The sequence below is a fragment of the Malurus melanocephalus genome, unplaced genomic scaffold (genome assembly GCF_030028575.1).
Source record: "Malurus melanocephalus ecotype Western Australia unplaced genomic scaffold, MMel_1.1 scaffold_50, whole genome shotgun sequence".
Classification (NCBI taxonomy): Eukaryota; Metazoa; Chordata; class Aves; order Passeriformes; family Maluridae; genus Malurus; species Malurus melanocephalus.
In genome coordinates this window covers 2,009,051-2,019,154 of record NW_026623282.1, presented here as the reverse complement: position 1 = coordinate 2,019,154, position 10,104 = coordinate 2,009,051, and positions in this window count along the sequence as shown.

Here is a 10,104-nt window from a genome sequence, read left to right as displayed (position 1 = left end):
AGAAAAAAGCCAAAGCAGGGTAGGGCAGAGACCTAGAGAAGAGAGAAATATAAATGACCTATTAAAGAGAAAATCTGATTTATCACTGTTTCTTGGCTGTGTCTGCCTCTCAGTCTCCTGTCCAGCACTGCTGGGCTATTTAATGCCCAACACCCCTGTAGAGCCTTAGCTTCCCTGTCCTGCTGCCTTGGAAAGAATCTGGAAATGTGAGTGGTGCAACATACCCTTGCTGCTCTGTCCTCACCACCCTCCTGCCTCCAAGCATCGGGGAGAACCTTCATCCTCACCAGTGAAGTTCAGCTCTCTCTGAGCACAAGAATGGTTTGACTGTTGATTTTTTCAAGAAAATTATCCTCTCTTTGTTCTGCTTGTGCTACACAACATTTTAGAATTGATGTTGTCCGTGACAACCCATCCCAAAGATTATTTTGGAGCACAGGGAGGACAAAGCTGCTTTGCCCACAGACCTGACCAAACTGAGATGGTGTCGCTGGCAACAGCATAAAGCACCTTTTGAAGGCAAAGCAATACACTTTAAATTCAGTAACTTATTGTTAAAACGGTTGTCCTTGGCTGAATGCTAGAACTAGGATCATTTGCTCTGGAAAATCCTTACAAGCAAGAGCTCAGTGTGACAGGAGAATAAGGAATTGCTTGTAGTGAATCTTTACATGCAGACAGCAGACACAAGTGCAGAAATAGAAGATGTGATTAGAGTGAATGCAACTTGAAGAGTTCAAAAATCCCTCCTCTACTTTAGTAAGCAAACAGCACAGAGGTAAAGACATAAAATAAATACAGTTCTCACAAGTACAGCCTGCCAGATCCGTGTCCTGAATAGGGCTGAGGAATCCTGTGCAATGTGAAGCAGGGATGACAGGGAAAAGCTGAGCCCTTGGCCAGCCAGGCAGGTCTCACAACAGTGAGTATTTCCATGGCACAGTGCTGTGGGGTCATGACAGGAGGCTGTGGCTGAAGTGATGATTTAGCCCTGTGTCTCCCATCCCCAGCAGTATTTGAAATACCATTTGTGTCTGCAGGCCCTTTCACAGCCCTTCTCCAAGGTTGGTTTAAACACACTCAGCAAAGATAACTCATYCTGCAGCTAGAAGAGGGAAAGGATCAGAAAAGGCTCCCAACCATTTCGGTGTGTCCGTGAAATGACCCTCTTGATCTGATTGCTCTTGACTCATCGCTTTGCTGCCATCGTCTCTGCCAACAAGCTCTGTGAGACACGGCTGAGTCTCGCTGCAGGAAAAGAGGAGAAAAAGCATGGCTCAGCAAGTTTGGTCCAGAATKGTAAAATCCAGTGATAAATTATTTCATGGCAAGCAATGCAAGTCTGTGCTGAACAAATTACCCCTTCCTGAAGTCAGACAAAGTCCTTGTGCCTCCTGTTCCCCCTCCACCTGCCAGCACTGCAGAGGTGATATTCCAGTTGCAATAGCTCTTTCTCAATATCTCCTCAGATTTAATCTTGACTGACTGTCCTGGCTTCATCTCCATTCTGCAGCAAGTAGGAGCTAATTTTACAATTGGCCACAATAGTTTAAGCAACAGAGATGAATTTCTAATATCCAAGTTGGGAATAGAGGAGCAGGGAGAGGGAGAGGGAGAGGGATGTCTCAGTTCCATGTCTGCACCCATGGCCAGGACTGGGAAATTTGGGGAGTAAAGTGACATATGCTCACAGCTCACCTGGGGCAGGATGTCAAGGGGATACAAACTGTGGGCTGTAGAACCATCTCCTGAGGATAACTGGAAAACCATTGCCTGGAGGGTCTTAGACTGCACTGTCTACCCATGGGGAGACTTACTTCCAAATATAAAGCCCAGACACAGCATGAACACCCCTCTTTATCATCTTTAGATTTGAGTGTTTTCAATAATTTTTAATAGTAAAACTAACAAAAAAACCCTATCTAATTTTATTTTTATTTTTGTAAATATACAATATTTTTCTTTGTATTGCTTTGAGGTGATGATAGATACCCAAATTTCCCAAAAGAATGTAWTTTGGAAAAAATGCAGCAGTATCCTGACAAAATGGAGGTTAAAACCAATTATCTTTTTTAAATAGTTAAACATCTTCCTCCTTTTTCCCTACGCAATTCTACTGTTGAATTTCTGGTGCAGTTGCAAATAACAGTTGTTCTCTAAATGTTTTTGCCTATTATAAGCAAAAAAAAAAAACCTAATAAAATGTTTGCTGAGATAATTCAGGATCTTGTAAGACTAGGAGTGATTCTTCAAAGAGGGCACTTCTCATTCCACTCTGACCTTGATAGGCTACAGAAATACCTGAGTAGCATCTTTTCTGGCTCATCACATTTCTAAAACGCCATCAGTTGTGCTTTCTTYTAAAAATCTGCATTAGCTTTAAAAACCTTACTGGATGGCCTAGTTTCCTGTAGAATTATAAAAAAAAACAAAGCTGCGCCTTGGGCAGGATGACCTTATTCTTTGCATTCTTATTCCCTGCAGCTCTTCCTTATGCTTTTTACTGCTGGGATGTGTTGGGTTGTGCTGTGCATCAGTCAGTGGGTAGAGTAAGGAACTGAGTATGAAAGCAGTGGCCATGTGGGACACTAAACCTTTCCAARGCATAAGCTCCCATCAGCGGGCTCATGGTCTGTCCCACCCATCCCACATCATCTGTTTGACTTTYTCACCACGTGAGCAGGAGCAGGAGCGTGTGCTCTGGCAGCTGCAGTCTGCTGGGATGTGCAGGTTCTGTCTGACTCTTCTCCTGMCTGAGGGACAACTTTAAATCATTAGGAAAATATAAAAAGGGTCCATCAATATCATCAGCTGTAAAATAAATGAGGTAGAGGCTACGGGTTATGGATGGGAAAAGTGAGAAGGCAGGACCTGCCTCCTGCCATGACTGACCCTGACAGAGGGGAGCATCCAGTCAGCACAGCCCCCTCTCCCACACACCAAGAGCTTTTATCCATGGGACTCAAACTCTGGTGGAAAAAAGACGGCCCATGGAGCTCCAGAGTTTCTGCRAGGTGCTGCCTTTCACTCCCTCCCCTTGGAGCAGCTTCACTTTGTAYGGGCAATTAAATATTCATTGGGCCRGGGAGAGAAAAGCAAGAGATTGAGTCTATTGCCCAGTTGTTCAGGCACTCACCTGGGATGAGAGAGATGCAGGGTCAAGTCCTTGCTCCAAAGATGATTTAATTATTTATACAAAGTAGAACAGCTCCAGCAAGAAGGACGTACATGTGAGCAAGACTGATGGCCCTCTCCTGCACTGCACAAAACCTCTTCCCTTTTAACTGTGGGGTGGCTTGATGCATGTTTTCTCCTTGCCAAGACAATGTTTCCTGTTTGCATCATGATTTGCTGATTTATTGACCCTGCTCCCTGAAGCAGGGCTGGCTTGGGTACCATGGCAGGATTCACAGTTGAGGCTCCTTGCCAAGGGGGGCACAGCAATTTGCCCACCAATGATGCATTTTTCGTGAGGGTCAAGAATTAAACTTTTACTGTGCTCACCCCCTGGAACCTTGGCTATCTTCCCCATCTGTGCAGAGAAGGAAACCCCAGCAGCTGCAGGGAGGGCCAGGCTCTGAAAGGCATCAGGGAATTTCTGCAGGRTTTTCCAGAGCTCACAGGAGCTGCTGTGAGGAGAGGGTGGTGAACATAAGGAACTTCCCCTACAAGAAAGAAACCTGTAAAATTCTCCCATCCTGTTTGTTTCTCCTGAAGTGTTTCAATGAGGGTGTTTTACAACTCTAAGGTCAGTGTCACTACTGTTGTTATTTCTCCTGGCTGGCACCATTTACCTAAAATTCAYTGAGATGGAAAACTAATGTTTTCCCTTGCAAGGGTAGGTGGGAATGGCCTGTGTTGTGCTATCCTCAACACACAAACAATCTTAATTTCAGTATTATCTCACAGACTTTAAAAGTGTCAGGATTAAAGCAGAGATTAAATAGCCCAGTCTGCTTTACAGGGAGGGTCTTTATTTTAGCACCTGGCCACTGCCACAGCGAGATTTCCATGGGACCYTTAAATTGAGTATGCCACCCTCAGCACTGTGGGCTGTTTCCATTGCATTCTGCAGTGAATGTCGTTAGGTAAAAACACAAAATACCAGTGTGGTGTTGAAATTTACACTCACAGTTGTAACAGAAATGTGAAGTCATCCAGCTCCTCATTTCACACATTTAGTTTGTTCTGCTGCTGTCCATCTTTTTCAGTATTCACAAAGCAAAAGTTACAGAGCACAATAGAACACAATTCTGTCCAATTTTTTTTTACATCAAAACCAAACCAAACAAGACTTTAAAATTAGCTGTTATAAAATATTTTGTGCTTATATTTGCTATCAAAATCTCTTTCTGTTGATTCTGACTAATGGCTTRCACACTCAACAGAGATGGCATTGTTTACTTTCCTACCCAAGTTTACATTTACTATTACTGCTAAGTTTTGTGTTAGCACGTGCTGTTTTAAATTAAATGAATATCCAAATACTGTTTTGAAGTTGCTAATGGCACCATATGTACTGAATTTTCTTGCATGCTATTTAAAGAAAAATCCTTAATTGTACTACCATTGCCTGAGGATATTTTTGTGGTAAGCAATTAAGATTCATTTTCCTGTTCATGTAGAAAATCACTTCATGAAAACACTGGAATATAATAACTTTTGTCTAATTTATGCATTCAAAACACTGAAATATAATAACTTTTGTCCAATTTATGCATTCTTGCTTTGATAATTTGTATTACGGGAAAAGAGAACTATTGTTTAAAATCTGAGTATCTCAATAAGCTTTTAATTGTTATTTCTAGCTGAACAGTTCCTTTCTTATCCATAAAACAAGGAATGAAACAAAATTTAAATATTTACGTCTAAATTAAACTGGTGAGTTCTCTTGTTTCTTGTTTCACTTTCTTGTTTCTTGTTCTCTTGTTTCACTGCTAAGAAGTCCACAAAAGGTGTGAAATAGGCAATAGAAACCCAAAAGTTGGCTGAAGAATGTAGCATCAGGGAAAAAAAAATGAGATTATCCAACATTTGGAAAAAGCTGGTGTTGTCAGGGAGGTGAAGAGCAGGCTGCCCTGGCAGTGTCACATCTGTCCCCCAGCACACCCAGCCCTCATTTCATGGGGTCAGCACTCCCAGCTGCTCCCGAAGCTGTGGGGTTGGTGGGAGGCAGAAAAGGGTCCTTGTTCCCCACCAGGGCTGGACTCATCCCTGGCTCCGCAATGGCACAGAGGAACAGGCTGCGAGCAACTCCRCCAGCCCCGGACTTCAACATTGTTTCGGAGTGATTTGTTCTTCATGACAAGGTCAAGCTGCTGTGAAAAGGTTAAACAAACGGGCTTTGTAAGCTCCTTTTAGGGGAAAGCTGGTCAGAAGGCCCCTTTAATCAGCGATCCCTGTAGCCCTGGGAAAAGGCACCAGCCAGACTCACTTGCTCTGCCCKGGGAGCGGGGTGAGGGTGGGGTGGAGGTTCCCTGCCCTCCTCAGCCGCCTTTGCTGGGGGAAATTGAAATCCTGCAAGGGAAGGTGTTTGACTGGAAGCGCTGTTGTGCCTCCCCCTGTGCTGAGGTGCTGAGGCCGAGGAGGAGGAGGAGAAGGAGAAGAAGGAGGAGGAGGAGGAGGAGGAGGACATTCCTCTGGGGCCAGTGTCTAGCCCAGCATCCCTAATGCTGTCTGCACCCATCCTGTCAGGAGGGTAATGAGGGGAAAGTTCCAGACTAAAATTAAAAGCACCTCGGCCTTCCGCGGGGGCTCGGAGGAGGCCTGAAACAGCAGCCTCCACCTTCCCTTTGCTGTGGCCTGGAGCTCTGCTGGGACAGGATCCCTCGTGGGCGAATCCCTGCAGGCAGGCAGGCTTTAGTTCAGCTTCTCCTGACCCATTTTGAGGTGGATACCTGTGTGGAATACATCTAACTGCAGCTTCTCGGATACAGCTGCCCTAGGGCAGGGATGGCTCCGTCTGATGCTTTATTAGCAATGAGCACCGGCTCTGATCCCCTCACAGGGACAGCGACAGCCAAGGGTGGCCTCATCCCTGCTGTTGTGAGGGATGGAGGCAGTGGGAGATGGCAGARACGCTCCTTGGCCCAAAGTGTTACACGGAAAGGGCAGGAAAGGCTGACCGGCAGCAAGGGAGGGACCTGTGACACCAATCCCTCTGTCCCCACACTCCCCGGCCCTTCAGAGCTGAGTCACTGCTTAATTTGGGCCCTTGTCTCCTTCCTGCTTATCCCCATCAAGCCTCCTCCTTCGCCGCCCTCCATCCCCAAGCCTGAGCTGTGGAATTCCCAAAATCCACACACAGACATGGGCTGTGACTCCTGGAGCAAAATGTTCAGGAAAGCCCTGGGGGTGGACAAGCAAACCCTGCCATGTTCCTGTGCCAACTCCAGCCATGCCAGGTCCATGTCCCTGCCTGCTCCCTCTCTTAGATCCTTTCATCCCTCACCTTGTTCTCTTCAGCTACTTTCTGCTCACCACAAAATAACTTTGTAGTGATTTTCCTACAATGACTCTAACCTGCCACTGTTTTGTCCTTCTTTCCTTATCACATCCACCGTCCTAATTTTCTTTTCCTCTCTCTCCCTCACCATCCACCTGTTCCACCACCTTCTGCTTTGTGTGTGCTGCCCCCCTTACAAGGCAAACAAATGTCAAAACAGARAAATTACCACCTCCCTCCTGTTTATTGCCATGCCACACCAGAGACTCCTAATCTATTCCAGTGCATAATAAATCATAAAAATACAGTCAAAAAATGAAGCTGGTCCCCCCACTCCCTGTTTCCGTGAAAGGGACCTCTGTGATCAAAATTTAGAAAAACAGTACTGTTCTTCCTACTTCAAGTTCTCCTCCAAGTAATTCTCTTGACTGAAATAAAAATGTAGATCTCCTTCTTATTAGTTGGTCCATTTTGCAGCCTTTCTGCTCAGCTGAGACCATTTCTTAGGCAGTAATTTCAGTATCCAAAACCTGGGTAATAATTATTGAAATAAAACAACAAATGAGAGAATGAAAAGCTTAATAATTTTATTTATTAAYATAGAGAATTTCATAGCCTAATGACCTTCTGTGCCACTCTGATCTCTTTCTTCCATACAGCTCATGCTGAAATAGCCATAATATTTCAGAGAGGTAGAATGGATTTGGTTGGAGGCCAGTCTTGTGTTACTTCTTCRGAACATAGCAAAATGTACATTGTGGTGTCTGCCAGATGCAAACTTGGTACTGGGCTACTGAAGSCAGCAGTGGCTTTGCCAGTGATTTGGGTGAGAATTAAGAGCCTGAGATCCACATGAATCAACATATTTCTAGCACCACAGTCGATCTTCAGCTGAATTTAATCTCCATCCTGCCCCAGCTGCCAGCCAGCTGAAGGGTTGCCTTGCCTGTGGGGATGAGAGAGCTTTGTAGCAATGAAGTGCTGAAAGAGAAGTCAAGAAGTCATCCAATCTCCCGGGCCACTGCCCCACSATTCCACCCCCTGCATTAAAGCTAAGTAAATCACTTCAGATAATCTCTTGTAGATATTTCTTCTGATCTGCACTTCCGTAGCACAAGTGCTGGATTTCTCTCAAACTCTTTTCTTGGAGATCCTCTTAAAAACAGACTCTGTTTCTAATATTTATCCTGGTTTTCTTTGCTGCAAATTTAAGYGATTTCTCATTCCTCTTCAGTTGCTCATAAGCGATTACCAGCAACTTTGTAGCCACGTTTTACATACAGAACACTGTCGACCCCCTGTCTTCCTCTTTTTCTTCTTTTCTTTTTCCAGTTTAAACAAAGGCACATCTTTCACCCCTCATGTTTTCCAGATTTCCGTTATCCTGTAGACTCTTTCCTGTTGATCATTATGAGGGCAGCCAAACTTCTCAACTCTGCAAGCAGCATGTCAAAATGCCATTAGGCTGGGAGCTGCGAGGCACGTACCTTGGAAAGATGAGCAGGGAGGGAACCAGTGCTCTGGAAATGAGCTGCAGCACAAAAGGATGTGGCTCCTGGGAGCRATGGTTAAAAAGAAAAAAAGGAATCCCTACAAAACCCTGAAAATCTGGGGCAGCTATTCCCCAGAGTGACCCAGTGAGTGTGATCACACCATAGCTCRAGACACCTTGTTTTTTCTATTTTGGGAATTTGGATTATTCAGCAGCCCCCAGGCAAGTAAAGACTGATGTGATATGGCCAAGGTAGGAGAGATGCACTTGGACTGTTCAAGAGCAAGTCTGTGGCTGACCCTGCTTAGCATCTGCATATCAAATCTCTTGAAAGAGGGAGAAAGTCTCTTAAAAGAAAGATAAATTATTTCAAGACCAGAAATAATGTTGCCACCCACATCGTATAGATACTTCTATCCAGATGAGTGATACAAATGTTTTTGTGTTAAGCTTAACTTTCGTTTCCTCATCTAGAAGATGTGGATACCGCAAACATGCAGTTCTACTAGTGGGGCATGGAATTGGTCCTGTAAATTATCCATAATTGCATATAGGATCAAATCTGAATTAACTCAGCTTGATGTTCAAACCTAGACCCTGCAGACATGTGGTTTATGTTTTGGAGTACCAAAGTCTGGGCAATGAGTTCAGTATTCACTATCTTTTTCATGTGTTCTTAGTACTAATTGCTTGTAGGTCTGACTTTCCCAAAACATGATCATAAAGAACAAATTTGCAAAGTCAGTTCCAGCATTTCCTCATGCTGAAACATTTTGTAGATAAGATTTCACAATAATATTGATGAGTACCCAAGCAACGAAAATTATTTTTGGTCTCTGAAATTATTTCAGAGACTTAAACATCTTCAGCTATTGGAAAAGCACTGAAATGCAAAATACCCAGGATGTTCAGCTTATGAACAGATTTGCATCTCCCCAAAATTAAGATGCATTAACAATCTGTCACATTGCCAGGAAACAACCAGAGGTTAGAGCCTGCCTGAAAAGTGACCTTTGGTGTGTGTCTCACAAAGTTGTACAAGCACAAACAGTGTTAATCTTTGGTAATAATGACATTCTAGATCTGGCACAGAAGAGTCAGATTAGCATCTCTGTTGCTGCAGAAATTCTAGTTAGGTGCTTGTTTTCTGTGAGGCAGGAAATTCTGTCAGGAATATGCTGATATGATTTATGAGATTCCTGATAAAAGCCAATTCAGAATAATACCTTACAGACTCCACAAGACTCCAAAAAGGGTAAAAGATGCCTCACCTTCAAGAATGGAAGGATTTACAGTATGTTTTATTCAAGGTTTTTCAAATACATTTTATTGAAACCTGTCTCTTTTTAAAGTATTATCTATGTTATGATATTATGTGACAGAGCAGAGTTCAGATACCAGACACCAGCACTTTCTGGGTGTGAAGAAAACAAAAATTCAGAGGAGTGATATGAAGAGAAAATCAGGTAAAACCAAAATGTGGGATAGTAACAAATATGCTTAGCTGGAGAAGGGCTCTGCAGAGCCCCCTTGATGAGGAAACGGGAAAGAAGGTGCAGGTACAGAAGTGAGAGGAGAAAACCTGCAGCAAACTGTGCAGCAAGTCAGCTGTGATTGGTATTTCACGGGGAGTTCGGTGCCCAGGCTCAGGCTCTGTATCACGGATCACAGGGGGCAGGGCACTCCTCYGTGGGGTTTTTCTCACAGAAATGTACTTGCTCTGCTATTGATTTTTGCAACAACAATAACAACAAAACAACGAAAGCGGGCAGAAGTTTCTTGTATCTGAGCAAGGCTCTACAACGGGGAAATGACGGAGGATGTGCACACTRGAGAAGCATCAAAACTTGCAATAAAATACCTTCACCTTTGTAAAGTCAAACCTGGGAATGCYAGGATGCAGGGCCTTCCCACCTGACACTTGTGTAGCTGGGAATTTGTCTTTCATCTTGCAGAGTCACCACTTTTTTTGTGAATTAATTTAAGACTGGTCCTTKTTTGGTCCAGTCCCAGGGACTGTAATCAAAGAAAAAAAAATTATAGGATTTTTGTTTTGAACAAAACTGAAAACTGTGGAAATGTTCTCTTTTTCCTTTTCTGAGCAGCCGATAAAGACAGAAACACCTCTAAAAATAACTCAAAAAACCCAAACCAAACCAAACCAAAA